A 13,303-nucleotide genomic window follows, 5' to 3' on the forward strand; every position below is an offset into this window, starting at 1 on the left:
GTGTGTGTGAGAGTGAGTGAATGTGTGTCTGTATGTGTGTGTGTAGGTGTAGTGTGTGTAAGTGAGTGAGTGTGTGTGTAAGTGAGTGTGTGTGTAGGTGTAGTATGTGTAGGTGTAATGTGTGTAAGTGAGTGTGTGTGTGTATATATACACATGTGAAGACTATGAAATTGCTACAGCCTCAGGAAGGGGTGAGGCCCATAGTCGAGGCAGGGGGTTGAAAACAAGCCATGCCAACTTGCCAAGTCCATGTGCCCAGAGCCACTGTAGATCAGTGAGCACATGGGGTTGTGACAGCCAAAGTGACCTCGATAATCTCTCATCCTTGAACATACAGTCAGCAGAGCTGCTTCACATTGGGATTCAGGCCTGAAGCACACTTAACACTGATGAAGCTGTAACACGCAATTCTGGCAATAGAGGTTCAGTCAGGTGATCAGATTACAGCCTTTAAGTGTGGCGGAGTCTGCTTTCAGCTTCTCTTTGAAGTGTTTAATTTCCAACTTTATTGGGTCCACAGCTTCAAATGTTACAAGTATTTATCCAATGAAGCTGATTTAGATTTCACATGTGAAGGATGCTTTATTGTTTTTCTGCTACTTCAAAGGAAGTGTTTGCAAACTGCATTTGCTTTATCTCTGACCTCCCCATGTGAAACATTAATCCACTCACAAACTTTCCTCATGCCAATCACTGAATCAAGAGTCTCATGCCAAACAAGGCTTCACAGTCAGAGGGCAGCTATAGGAGAGAGAGAGAGAGAGAGCATGGGGCGGTTGGATGAGTTGGGAACTGGTACAAGATTATCAGAAAAGACCCATTAGTTTGCTATTGGTGTGGAACTATGGGCAAAGAACAAGGTGTTACGACACGGGGCAAACCCTCCTGCTTAATTTAAACCAGCAACACAGAAAAAGATTTATCCCGTGCAGTAATCTGTGAAAATTCGAGAGGCCAAGAACGAGTTAAAGTAAAACTTCGCAGCTTTATTTCTGAAAGTCTAACAGAGAATAATTAACTAACAACTATTTACAACTCCTTCCTCGAACCTATCTTTTACCTTCCCTGCTATAATACTCATCCGATAAAACACCACCCCAATTAAGATTTACCAAAAATTCAAGTTTTCAAAACCAGCCAGATATCATATCTTCTCTTCATATCTTCCTCGGTTTTCTTTTCTTCGGGATTTCTGCTTCACAGATTACTGATCGATAAAGGCACCTTAAAGAGAACTATTTTTCAGGAGTCTCTACAGGCTGGTGGCATGGTAGTTCTCCTCCCAAGTGTTAAATTTTCCCCAGTTTTATACCCCCAAAGCATTGGATTGTATCATTGGCTTTTGCGATTATCAATATACTCAAATCAAACTGGATTGGACTTTGGTCTTTTTGAGGGATAATTTAAACTGACTGGCCTAATTCGAATCTGTTTTTGTCTCCAGGCAACCAGCTCCCCCCAGTAGCTGAAACATATGTTACATTGTATCTTATTCAGAACACTTGGTTCTGTCAGATTGTTCTGCTAGCTTTAACTCTCTTAACGGTGCAGTATACCCACATCTTCATAACAAAAGCAGTGGGATTAGTTTGGGATTGATACAGAATAGAGGGAGACTGGGAACGGTGTGATTCATTTAGGACTGATACAGAGTTACGGGGAGAGGGGAGGAGACCATCAGTGTGGGATTGATGCAATTAAAAGGGTCTTGGGTAGTATACAGCACGGAAACAAACCCAGTCCACGCTGACCATAATCCCAATCTGATCCAGTCCCATGAGACTGCTCCTAACCCACATCCCTCCCAACCTTTCCTTTTAATTGGACCCACATCCATCACTTCCTCAGGAAGTTCATTCCCGCAGGACAGAGAGACCTCAGGGTGCAGGTACATAATTCCTTGAACTTTGCATCACATGGAGAGAGAGTGGTTAAGAAGGTGTTCAGCCCACTTGCCTTCATTGCTCAGACCTTTGAGTACTGGAGTTGGGACGTCACGTTGAGGTTGTACAGGGCTCTTCTGGGATACCGTGTGCAGTTCTGGTTGCCCTGTTAGAGGAAGGATATTATTAAATTGGAGAGAGTTCAGTAAGTGATTTACCAGGATGTTGCAAGGAATGGAGGGTTTGAGTTTTTTTATTGATTAGATTTCCCGACAGTATGGAAACAGGCCCTTCGGCCCAAACAGTCCATACCGACCCACCGAAGAGTAACCCACCCAGACCCATCTCCCTCTGACTAATGCACCTAACACTATGGGTAATTTAGCACGGGCAATCCACCCCAACCTGCACATACCTGAACACGAAGGGTAATTTAGCATGGCCAATCCACCCTGACCTGCACATCTTTGGACTGTGGGAGGAAACTGGAGCACCCGGAGCAAACCCACGCAGACATGGGGAGAATGTGCAAACTCCACACAGACAGTCGCTCGAGGCTGGAATCGAACCTGGCACCCTGATGCTGTGAGGCAGCAGTGCTAACCACTGAGCCACCGTGCCACCCTGTTATCAGAAGCGATGAGATAGGCTGGGACTTTTTTCTCCAGGTTCAGGAGTGGCCTTCTCAAGGTTTTCCAATCATGAGTTGTATAGATAAGATGAATAGCAGGTGTCTTTTTCCAAGGGCGGTGAATTTCAAGACTAGGGGACATATTTTTAAGGTAAGAGACTTAAAAAAAGACATGATGGGTCATTGTTTTTACACAGGGTGAACAGTGTCTGAAATGAACTTCGAAAGGAAGTGGTGGATAGGGGTACAATTACAATGTTTAACAGACATTTGGATAAGTACATGAATAAGAAATGTTTGGAGGGATATGGGCCAAGCGCAGGCAGGTAAGACTAGTTGAGTTTGGGATTATGGTTGGCATGGATTGGTTGAACCAATGGGTCTGTTTCCGTGTGGTATGACTCGAAGATACAAGGTTACGGGCAGAGTGGAGGATGCTGAGATGAGTTTTGGGTTGGTTTCAGAGCTGTGGAGAGAGTGGGGCAGGAGGATTGGTTTGGGATTGATAACCAAATGGGGGAGAGATGAGGACAACGGAGTTGGTCAAAGACTTTGGAGAAGGGGTGGGGCAGAGGGACTGATTTAAGAATGATACAGAGGTCTGGAAAAAGAATGAGGCAAGGGAATTTGTACAAGACTTTGGTGAGAGAGTGTGGGATCAGCTTGGGGATGAGATCAATGCCTTCCCACGTTGTAAACTAGTTTTGTTCTTTCCTGGCTCCTTCAGCACAGTCTGATGGAGAATATATTTTTTAATAAACTGCTAACACCAACTTTTGAAGAACTGTGCATGGTTGAAAATAATCCAGAAGCAGCAGAGGAATACATATTTCCCGTTAAGGTCAGTGATCATTTGAGAAGTAGCAGTAAAAGACAGACAATTCAGAGAAATCTTGATAACAGTGAAGTGATGAGGAAGATAGGACACATGTCTGACTGTAAATTTATCCAGACTGCATATTTGATTTATGTTGGCGTTAAATCTAATTTAAGAATCAGTTCGGAAATTCTGATGAAGGAACTGTTCTGGCAATCTACTGATTGCTCAGAGTGTAATATGGATATTTTTTCTAAATGTTCTCCCAATGAAATACAGCACCAGAAGGGATGAAGGATGCAAGGCATCTTGTTGGGATGAAACTTGTGTGAATATCACATAGTATGCACAGTGCAGAAATCAGCAAACCCTCTCCCTGGTCTGCTCCATCCAGTTGAAATGAATTGAGGATCAATGGTTGTCCATTGATCAGAGTCAGAGAGGGCGACAGCATTGAAACAGGCCCCATGGCCCGATTTGCCCATGCAAGTCATTTTAGGCGACTCCAACTGTACCATGTACATCATGAACTGTTTGTTCCTTCCCCAACTTAATTTATCAAAGGATTCTCTTTAGCTCTGCTTCCACTCACGTGCACACATCATTCCCCGAATGGCATTTTCCTTTTTCTTTCTTTCAAGTGACACAGGCATCAGCAAGGCCAACTATTGCTGCCCATTCTAATTGCCCAACTCGAGAGTGCTGGATGTTAGCGAGGTTTGAGAAGGTTTGTAGCTCAGGTTGAGGTTCTGGATGGAGGTTTGCTCACAGAGCTGGAAGGTTCATTTTCAGACGTTTTGTCACCATATGAGGTAACATCTTCAGTGAGCCCCCAAATGAAGTGGTGTAGCCTGCTTTCTATTTATATGCTTGAGTTTCCTTGGGTTAATGATGTCATCTCCTGTGGTGACATCATTTCCTATGGTGATGTCATTTCCTATTCTTTTTCTCAGGTGGTGGTAAATGGGATCCATGTCAATGTGATAGAGTTCCCGTTGGAATGCCATGCTTCTAGGAATTCTTGTATGTGTCTCTGTTTGGCTTGTCCTGGGATGGATGTGTTGTCCCAGTCAAAGTGGTGTCCTTCCTCATTGGCACGTAAGGATACTAGTGAGAGTGGATCATGTCGTTTGTGGCTAATTGATGATCATGTATCCTGGTGGCTCGTTTTCTGCATGTTTGTCCAATGTAGTGTTTGTTACAGTCCTTGCACGGTATTTTGTAAATGCCATTAGTTTTGCTTGTTGTCTGTACAGGGTCTTTCAAGTTCATGAGCTGCTGTTTTCGTGTGTTGGTGGGTTTGTGGGCTCCCATGATGCCAAGGGGTCTGACTAGTCTGCCAGTCATTTCAGAGATGTCTTTGATGTAGGGGAGAGTGGCGAGGGTTTATGGACGTGTTTTGTCTGCTTGTTTGGGTTTTTTTTTAGATTAGATTAGATTACTTACAGTGTGGAAACAGGCCCTTCGGCCCAACAAGTCCACACCGACCCGCCGACCCGCCGAAGCGCAACCCACCCAGACCCATTCCCCTACACCTAACACTACGGGCAATTTAGCATGGCCAATTCACCTGACCTGCACATTTTTGGACTGTGGGAGGAAACCGGAGCACCCGGAGGAAACCCACGCAGACACAGGGAGAATGTGCAAACTCCACACAGTCAGTCACCCGAGGCGGGAATTGAACCTGGGTCTCTGGCGCTGTGAGGCAGCAGTGCTAACTACTGTGCCACTGTGCCGCCCCGGTTTGTTGCTGGGAAATCGGAGGACTGTGTTCATTGGGGACCCGTTCTTTTTGCTTACATCGTCTCGGTGATTTTCCTCTGCTCTGCGTAATTCCTCTGTGCTGCAGTGTGAGCTGTCTTCTTGAATTCTAATTCATTGTGTAGTAGTTTGGATACTTTGACAAACCTGCCTCCACCACACCTTGTTGGACAAAGGGATGTTCTTGGGGGGGACAAAGTGAAGCAAAAGAGTCCTAACATTCTCTGCAACTGTAACACCGCGCATTACCAGTTGATCAGTCAACAAGATTAAGGGGTGACCTGACTGAGTTATGTAACATGATGAACTGATTCAACAAAGCATGCAGTGAGAAACAATTAAGGGCAAGGCAGTCCATGATGAGGAGAGCACATCCTCAAAATTAGAGTTCAGATACTAGGTTTCGTCAGACAAAGTATTGTGGCAGTCCCTTCCCAAATTCCTGATGAACTTCAGAGGGTTGGTTGGGCCGAAGGGCCTGTTTCCACAGTGTAGGGAATCTAATCTAATCATTTAATACTCTTTTCTGTGTAACAACGACTCAGTTTGGGAATTTTTCATTTGACCTCCAGCAAACAGCAGTGTTTGGGACCTTGCCTCCGCCCCCCCCCCCACAAAGAACATCCCTCTGCCCAACAAGGTGTGATCCTTCACCATCAGACTTGCAAGCATCAACGTTTAACAGAACTGCCTAACAGTGTGGCGGAGGCAGGTTTGTCAAAGTGTTCAAGATGGAACGAGACCCTGATTTGAAAAGGAAGACTACGTACAGTTACAGGGAAGAAGGCACCAGGTGAATTTCTCATTCGGAGAATTGATGGGCTGAACAGTCTCATTCTGCTGCGTAACAATTCTGAGGTTGTCCAGTATGATGCTTGGTGTGTGACCCTGGACCCAACTTGACCCGGAAGAAGTTGATTATTGTGAGTGACTGGTCTCAGTGAGCTCCCGCACTGAACGCCATTCCCATTTTTACTTCTATCCCACTGACCAGAACATCCAGCACTAATCCTAGACAGGTTGACGATGGAGTGGAAATCACACTGGCCTCAGTAATGGCGACCTGCTGTGCTTCCCCAGCACCACGCTCTAATCTTGACTCCAATCTTCAGCATCTGCAGTCCTCACTTTCGCCACTTCGACAGAAAAGTCAGCTTAAAAGGATGGAGATGAAGGCTGAAGGTAAACATAGTGAGGAAGGGAGTGAAGGCGAGCAAAGATATCGTCAGCAGGGGCCAAGTGAGAATCTGTTTAAATATATTGCCTAAATTTGATGGGAAGGATATAGAAGCCTTTTCTCGTCTCAGTTGAGAAGGTGGTTAAACAAATGCAGTGGCCAGTGACCATGTGGGTTTTGTTGATCCAAACAAAACTTGTAAAGTTAGTGAGGTATTTGCATCCCAATCAGAGGAGGTATCTGGGGCATGTGAGGAGGTGAGGAAAGTCATTTTCAGTGCATCTGAGCTTGTACCAGAAGCCGACAGATAGCGTTTCAGGAATCTAAGGTGGGACCCTGATCAAACCGACACTGAGTTTGAAAGGATCAATCAAAGTAAGTTTGAGAGGTGGATAAGGGCATTAAAAATAGTGCAAACCTCTGACGCTCTTCAATGATTATTTTGGAGGAGTTCAGAAATTCACTTCCTGAGGTAGTGAGAACTCATGTGGAAGAGGAGAGAGTTAAAACAGTGAGGTTAGCAGCTCCCAAATTCAATTTCAATCCGTGAGAGATCGAAATTGGGGCAAAGAGAAATCCTCATGTGGAAAGGGAAAGGTAGATCTCGGTGAAATCATCAGGATAGTGTAGCGCAGGGTTAAAAAGGAAACCCTTGAAGGGAAAAGAAAAGTTAAAAAGCTCTGGTGTTTTCACTGCAATAAAGTAGGCCACATGAAATCACGGTGTTGATGGGTTAGGAAAAGCACTGGGAAAATACAGAAACATTTTTACTGCCCTGGACCGCATAAGGATGTAGTTGAATTTTGCCAGACATGTCATACATGTCAGGTAATTGGAAAACCACAGGCAGTCAGACCTAATCCTGCATTTGACGATCCTTTTACAAGAGTCTTAAATGATCACATAGGACCCCAACCTAAAACAAAAAGTAGGAATCAAAAACTCGCAATTTTGCTTTCAGAGATAAGGTGTTTGTGTAAATTCCAGTGATAGGTGAACCTTTTGGAATTAACACAAACACCTTACCTCCGATAGCAAAACTGCGAGTTTTTGATTTCTTGACTGCTTCTGGAATCATTGTATTTTGTGGTACTTTTAAATGCTGTCCAGCCAACTCCCCCTCTCGATTTAATCATCCCCTAAAATTTGACACATCGTCCAAATACGTGGTCTCTGAATTCTGACTTACCCATTTCTCCCTTACCAATTTTAACGGTCTACTCACTTCCTGCCCAAAAACTAATTCAAATGGACTGAATTTGGTCGATTCATTTGGTGCATCTCTGATGGCAAAAAGTACAACCGGAACTCCTTTATCCTGGATAGTCTTGACGATAAGCCCTCAACATGGTCTCTAATGTCTGATGCCATGTTTCTAGCACTTTCTGTGACTCTCATTTGGAGATGCCAGTGTTGAACTGGGGTGTACAAAATTAAAACTCACACAACACCAGGTTATAGTCCAACAGGTTGTGTGACTGTGGATGAGACGCAGTAGATGGGAAATGTTTTATTCCTAAACTGTCCATAACTTCCTTGAATAATTTTGATGTGAAGATTGACCTCTGTGGGTAGTCTGTATCTGGTGAAAAACGTGAGTAACTTCTCCCCAATCTTTATACCGGTGATATTCTGTAACAGAATGGGCTCTGGAAATCCAGTGGACGCATCCATTATTGTTATGATTCCCTACTTTTTGTTTTAGGTGGGGGTCCGACACAATCATTTAAGACTCTTGTAAAAGGTTCGTCACATGCAGGATTAGGTATTGCTGCCTATGGTTGTCCAATTACTTAACACCTTATCAAGTCAAAAGGAGATTGAGTGAGGTGAACTGTTTGATAAGGATTCCAGACAGAAGGAAATCTCACAGAGTGCGTCATGTGAATATTCTCAAAAGGTATTTTGACAGGGAAGGAAAGCCGAAGGAGACTGTGTTACTGGTTGCAACACAGAGGGCAGAACCAAGTTCAGAGGATTCTGAATTGGACATTCCTCAAATTAAATTGGACAATCAGGAAGTTGTCAAAAAATAGGATAAATCATTGAGTTACCATCTACAGGAGGTATCGCATGGGGAAATACGTGGAAATAGACTGGGAAGTACTAACCTAATTATCTGTGATGTCGAGATAGGAGATGCTGTCCTGATTAAGCAACATCATTATTGGCTGAACCCCTAAAGTTGGCAGAGGTTCAAAAGGAGATTGAACGCGTGCTCCAAGGTGACATAATCAAAGTGAGTCACAGTGACTGGAGCTCACCCATAGTAATGGTGCCAAAACCAGATTGTACCCAACGGTTCTGTGTGGATGATCACAAAGTCAATGCATATCTGATTCTGCATTTCGAAGACTGTGTTAAAAAAGTGGGACAAGCAATTTCTAAGTTTGACTCGCTCAGAGGACACTGGAAGGTACCTTTGTCCGAAAGAGTGAAGAGAATTTCAGCTTTTCTAACGCTGAATGGACTGTATCAGTTTAAAGTCACAGCATTTGGTATGAAAAATGTACCAGCCACATTTCAGAGACTAACCAATAAGGTCATTGTCAGATTACCCAATCGTGTTGTATATATGAATGGCCTGGTGTTTTTTTAGTCACACATAGAAGTTGCATTTGCAACATTCATCAAACTTGTTGCATCGACTTCGGGAGGCACGTTTGGTGATAAACCTGGTGAAAGGTGAATTTGCTAAAGCTCAAGTCATAGAGATGTACAGCATGGAAACAGGCCCTTCGGTCCAACCTGTCCATGCTGACCAGATATCCCAACCCAATCTCGTCCCACCTGCCAGCACCCGACCCATATCCCTCCAAACCCTTCCTATTCACATACCCATCCATATCCATGCCCCTCATGATTTTATAAACCTCTATAAGGTCACCCCCTCAGCCTCCGACGCTCCAGGAAAAACAGCCCCAAGCCCGTTCAGCCTCTCCCAATAGCTCAAATCCTCCAGCCCTGGCAACATCCTTGGAAATCTTTTCTGAGCCCTTTCAAATTTTGCAACATCTTTCTGATCCCTTCCTGGGCCATGTTATTGGACATGGACAAATGGCCTCATGGAACGTAAAAACGTAAAAGGTTATTGGGGAGTTTCCCACACCATCGACAAAAACAACAGTACTACGGCTCCTGGGATTGAGTGGACTTGATCAGAAATTCGGAAAAAAATTTTAGCAGTGAGTCTGCTCCACTCACTGAATTACAAAATAAAGGCAAGAGGTTTCAGTGGACGGCAGATTGTCAGAAGGCATTTGACAGCCTGAAAGCTGTGTAAACCACTGCCCCAGTATTAGCCACACCTAATCACTATGGCTGTCAATGTGAGTGATGGAGGTGTCAGTGCTGTGCTCTTACACGAAGACGGTGAGAAGACAGAAAGACCTATCGGGTATTTCTCCAGGAAACTGAAAATTCATCAACAGATATATTCAACAGTTGAGAAGGAGACTTGGAGGCGGAGAGGTCCTCCCTCTACAAGTCTTGAAGCAGCTCTCTTCCTCCCTCTACAAGTAATCATCTTGCAAGGATGCCTTCCATGAAGAAGCTCTCTTTCTCCCTCAACAAGTCCTGACCTCTCCGCCCCCACCCCCACTCTGGCCTATCACCCTCACCTTCACCTCCTTCCACCTATTGCATTTCCAACGCCCCTCCCTCAAGTCCCTCCTCCCTACCTTTTATCTTAGCCTGCTTGGCACACTTTCCTCATTCCTGAAGAAGGGCTCATGCTCGAAACGTCGATTCTCCTGGTCCTTGGATGCTGCCTGACCTGCTGCGCTTTTCCAGCAACACATTTTCAGCTCTGATCTCCAGCATCTGCAGTCCTCACTTTCTCCTAGACGATCTCTGTCGGAGACCGTGTTTGATTTTACCTTTTACAGGGATTGTTGCAGGAATTTGGAACAGCATCACGAAGGCGTGGTATCGCGATTGGGTTTTCAAATTGCTACGTTGTTCTCAATTTGGTTCTCGTTTGTTCATGTCTGAATAAATTCTGTTTTGTTGACAACCGAGTGGTCGGGCTATCTTCATCGTTTCTGGTACATACATTTTTCACCTGTTGAAAACAAGTTTGGGTCTGGGCTCTTTTCTTGAAGCGTTTTGAGGGAGTCTGGACTGTTGGGAGAGAAGGAGGAGTGGACCAGAGGGAACGGTCCCTGCAGAGGGCTGTCAAGGGAGGGGGAGGGGAAGATGTGTCTGTTGATGGCGTCCTGCTGGAGGTGACGGAGATGGCAGCTCACGATCCTCTGCATGTAGCTTCTGACGGGCTGGTAGGCGAGGAGCCTATCGCTGTTGCAGGAGGGAAATGAAGAGATGAGTGCGAGAGATGGGTCAGACCTGGCTAAGGGCCGTGTCAACAACACTGCTGGGGAATCCTCAGTTTGAGGGAGAAATAAAGATGGCACAGGATGGTCACATGCAGGGCAGGGAAAGCACAAATTCTGTCCTCTTTGGACAAAGAGCAGACTCTTTGCAAACTGACACTCCAGAATACGCCCTCGGCAAACAGGTGTAGTCAACTCTTCACATTTTCAGCACCCGAACGTGTGAGAGTGTGTGAAGTCCTCTTGTGTTCTGACATTATTGGGGTCCTGGGTCAGCCCCTGACACTATTTGGCAAAAGTGAGGACTGCAGATGCTGGAAACCAGAGTTTAGATCAGATTGGTGCTGGAAAAGCACAGCAGATCAGGCAGCATCCGAGGAGCAGGAAAATCGATGTTTCGGGCAAAAGCCCTATTCCTGATGATGCTGCCTGACCTGCTGTGCTTTTCCAGCACCACTCTGACCGAAACCCTGACACTATGTACTGACCCTCAACTGTTGGCAAGTCCCAGTGATTGAAAACATGCAAGATTACACTTGATAGCGATTGCTCTTCATTGACGTTTTTAAAAAGGTTCATTTTACTGGGTTACACACTGTGTTAGATCACTTCATTCTGCGTTGGGCAAGCTGAGTCCTTTTAGCTGTATCGTTAAGATAATTAGTGTGGTTTACGGTGCTTGTGAGCAGAAAAACCATTCTATTTATGAGAAAAGGAAGGAGAGAGAAAAACAGACCTTGGGCAAGAATAAATTCAGTGACGTGTGGAAAGGTGTCCACAAGGTGGAGGGGTCTGATTACTGTCCCTCATCGGTTATCAGGGAACAATCCTACCCCAGAGACAGTCTTGTCACCAGCCCGATCTGTTGGAACCTCCCAGGGCAGCAGATGGTGCTGTACTAGGGAGCTGAGAGACCGGCTTCCTGTTTAAGAAGCTGAGTTGTTGATATAGTGTCCAGTTTGGGTCGTGCTGAGCACTGTAATAGTTTGCAGACTCAACGCAGCCGAAAGACAAAGAAAGGATCGCGCTGCAGAGCAGAGCTCCGGGAGCAGCAGCGATGGGACATGAAGAAGGAATCCTCTGGTTTTAGATCCAGCCATCCACAATGAACAAACAAAAAGGTAAAACCGACTTTCCTGCCTCGATCTTTCAACTGTCACAGAATGTTGAGATTTAATTCGGCCAAAACTTCTCGTCTGAAACAGTAATTAGAAATATGGGCTGCTGAGTGCCTTTACAGTATTCGGTTCCAACAACTTACAGTAAATCCAGACTGATTTGGAAGCGCAGACCAAACCCGCAATGTTTTGACACCCGAACTGCTGTGGAGATTCATCTCTTCAGGCTGACAGGAGTATGCTTTGTTCACACTACAAATGTTATTTCCAATGCAAAGAAATCTTGGAATGTAATGCATGTTGGTGGCGTAATGTTTGTTTGTAGTGTAATGTGTTGCACTGTTTCTGAGACCTGTGTTACAAGGGCATGTTAAATCGGAGCAGGATTTGACCATTTGGCTCCGTGAGCCTGCACTGTCAGTCAACAAGTCATGATTTTTCGCTGAAAGGGTTCAGAAAAGATTGACAAGGATGTTACCAGGGCTGGAGGATTGGAGCTATAGGGAGGGATTGAATAGACTGGGGCTGTTTTCCCTGGAGCGTCGGAGGCTGAGGGGTGACCTTACGGAGGTTCATAAAATCATGAGGGGCATGGATAGGATAAATAGACAAAGTAATTTCCCTGGGGCGGGGGAGTCCAGAACTAGAGGGGCATAGGTTTAGGGTGAGAGGGGAAAGATATAAAAGAGACCTAAGGGGCAACTTTTTCACGCAGAGGGTGGTACGTGTATGGAATGAGCTGCCAGAGGAAGTGGTGGAGGCTGGTACAATTGCAACATTTAAGAGGCATTTGGATGGGTATATGAATAGGAAGGGTTTGGAGGGATATGGGCCGGGTGCTGGCAGGTGGGACTAGATTGGGTTGGGATATCTGGTCAGCATGGACAGGTTGGACCGAAGGGTCTGTTTCTGTGCTGTACATCTCTATGACTCTGCTTTCTTGCCTAAACCTCAGATTGCTTTGAAGTCTTGAATATACTCAATGACTGAGCATCCAAAGGTCGTTGTGGGGTGGGGCATAAAGAAATCCTGGGATTCCTAATTCTGAATTAAGGCACTTCTACTCATTTCAGTCCCGAACTGTTGATCCTACCTTCTGAGATGGTGTCTCCGAGTTTGAGATTCTCCAAGCAAAGGACGCACACGCTCAAAGATATGGCCTGTGAAATCATTGAGAAATGTTTCACTTTTCAATTCGATCAATTCTCATTCTCTGTACATGTAGACCCAATTCCCCTTCAGAGGAAAACTCCAAACTGGAGAACCTCCACTGAGGCAGGAATATCCTTCCTTGGGTAAGGAATCCAAAGCTGTTCACGATGTTTTCAGTGTAGGTTCCCTCACAAATCCCCATCTCATTGCAGCAAGATCTTCTTACTCATATTCCAGTCTCCACGCAATAAAGGGGAAGCTCAGTGGTTAGCACTGCTGCCTCACAGCACCAGGGACCCAGGTTCGATCCCACCCTGGGGAGACGGTTTGCACGTTCTCCCCACTTCTGCATGGGTTCGTCCGGGTACTCCGGTTTCTTTCCACAGACCAAAGGGGTGCAGGTTGACCACGCTAAGTTGCCCATAATGTC

This window comes from Chiloscyllium plagiosum, chromosome 42 (genome assembly GCF_004010195.1).
Source record: "Chiloscyllium plagiosum isolate BGI_BamShark_2017 chromosome 42, ASM401019v2, whole genome shotgun sequence".
Lineage (NCBI taxonomy): Eukaryota > Metazoa > Chordata > Chondrichthyes > Orectolobiformes > Hemiscylliidae > Chiloscyllium > Chiloscyllium plagiosum.